We start from the raw sequence: 2301 nt of genomic DNA, 5'->3' as shown, positions 1-2301 counted from the left end.
ACATGTTTGCATTAATAAACTTTGTTTTTGTGTTTGTTTCTACTGCAACTATGAGCTAAATTCGTTTTTGTTTCTGTTTGGGGAATACCAAAGAACTCCTATGGTTTGATTATAAAATTCTTGCTTAATTGTCTATTGGTGATTTATTAAATCAAGTTTGTTAAAGAACCTTATGTATTAATCACTACTATTTTCTGTTAATTGGAAGGCAATTAGGTTGCATGAACATCACTTAATTGTTAACCTCATATGTCTATGTGAATGCTAAAACATATGCTTAGAAGTAATGATTATGAAACTGAGATTAATAAGAAAATAGGAAGATTAATATGTGAGCTTGTTTGAGAAACCATCAACAAGAGGTTAATTGAATTAATAACTTAATTAACCATTACAAATCTTATTTAATCCAAATAATTAATCTAGGGAATTAATTAGTTTAAACACTTGATCAACGCTTAAATTAGTTAATTGTCTAAGGGTTAGGAGTAATGAATATGAACCTAACTATTATAATTGGTAACCAATGGCAATTAATCTACCTTAACTTAAATAACCATAGGAGTGAATTGGTTGAACCTAAATAGAAACATCTTTATCAAATTTGGTGAATAGTTGTTGCTTTAGTTAATTAGTTAATTTAGTTTGTCCAAGTTTCTAGTCTTGCAAAACTAGAGAAAAACCCTTTACTTTTATTATTTGTTTTAGTTAAAATTAGTCCCTGAGTTCGATACCTCACTTATCAATCTATACCACTTAAAGACAGGTTCACTGCCTTTGTGTGCTCAAATTATTAATAAAAAGTAGGGATAAAACTAGTTGAATAAACACACATCAAGTTTTTGGCGCCGTTGCCGGGGAACGGTTCTAAATAATTAAGCTAATTCCTAATTTTTTCGATTCTTTGTGTGAGTTTACTTGCATAAAGTTCATTTATTGCAATTTAGTAACTAGTAATTAGGTTTTAGTATCTGTTTTAGTTAGGTTAAAACTTAAATTTTTTTTTTTGAAATATTACTGATACTCGCCGAGTGCACTCGCACCTACTCGGCGAGTAGCAGTTTAGTCAACAATTTTTTTTTACAATCTTTTTGTTCTTTTTACGTTTTTTTTATTTGATCAATTTCAGGACTCTCATGACCATAGGAGCAAACACACCACTGGTACCCCCATTTGAAGACCCCGAATCCGCATTGAAAAGAAACAAAGGGAAGGACGTGGAGAGTTCAAGCACACCAAAGAAATCACCATTGTCCACCTTGAAGACTGTTTTTGGGAAAAAGAAGAGCAGTAAATCAGGAGCTTCTAGCGCTTCCTTGACAATTGAGGAGCCAATTCAAGAAGATATTGGATACGAGACCGAGGAAGAAGAGGAGGCAACGTACGAACAAGAAACCGAATCGGAGGAAGAATTAACATTCACTATGGCTAACATTGATGAAATTCCCATGGGAGAATGGAAGAAGAGGATGCGCGACGACCATGGCCCGGGACTTGTGCAACCCGCAATTCCCGCAAATGCTACCTTCGAGCTAAAAGGTCATATCCTAGCTGCACTCAAGGAAATACCTTTCTATGGGAAAGATCATGAAGATGCCTACAAACATTTGGATGAAGTAAATGATGTTGCTGATTACTTCAACATTCCAAATGTAACCCGCGAAACTCAACTACTTCGGATGCTTCCGGTAACCTTCAAGGGAGCTGCTAAAGACTGACTCAAATCACTTCCCCCCGGGTCAGTCACTACTTGGGCCAGAATGAAGGAAGAATTTATAGATCACTTTTGCCCACCATCCAAAATAGCCAAACTCAAGAAGGCCATTGCAAACTTTGAACAGCAAGCTGGAGAGTCTTTATATGAAGCATGGGAGAGGTACAAAAGTCTGCTACGAAATTGCCCACACCATGATCTAAACAGCCAGCAAGAAGTTTCCATCTTTTATGATGGAGTCAATGTCACAACCCGGCAGTTGCTAGACTCACAAGGCCCACTTACAAAGAAGCCACCCCCGGTGATTAAAGAATTGATTGAAGAATTCTCTAAACACTCTAGAGAATACCACAACCCTAGGAATGGTGTCACGAGGGGAGCCGCGTACGCTGCTACTGAAGATTTATCCGCGGTCATGGCCATGTTAAAAACCATGGATAGGAGAATGGACAAAATGGATCAAACTATCCATGCCATACGGGTGGGTTGTGAAAACTGCAATGGACCTCACCTCACTAGAGATTGCGATTTGGATGAGAACGGCAACAAAAAGGCACAAGTATGTTATTCGAGTGGTGACCGGTATG

The 2301-nt window shown here is 37.2% G+C and overlaps 1 non-coding gene across 1 annotated transcript; it reads right to left on the bottom strand.

Annotated features, from left to right (window-relative positions):
• Positions 1–1808: 1808 nt before the first annotated feature.
• LOC111915770 (small nucleolar RNA R71) lies at positions 1809–1915 on the bottom strand. Its single transcript, XR_002858267.2, has one exon. It is a non-coding gene; the product is annotated as a small nucleolar RNA R71 (small nucleolar RNA).
• Positions 1916–2301: the final 386 nt, after the last annotated feature.

This window comes from Lactuca sativa, chromosome 8 (genome assembly GCF_002870075.4).
Source record: "Lactuca sativa cultivar Salinas chromosome 8, Lsat_Salinas_v11, whole genome shotgun sequence".
NCBI lineage: Eukaryota > Viridiplantae > Streptophyta > Magnoliopsida > Asterales > Asteraceae > Lactuca > Lactuca sativa.
The sequence above is the reverse complement of the archived record's forward strand: the minus strand, read 5'-3'. Positions and strand labels throughout refer to the sequence as shown.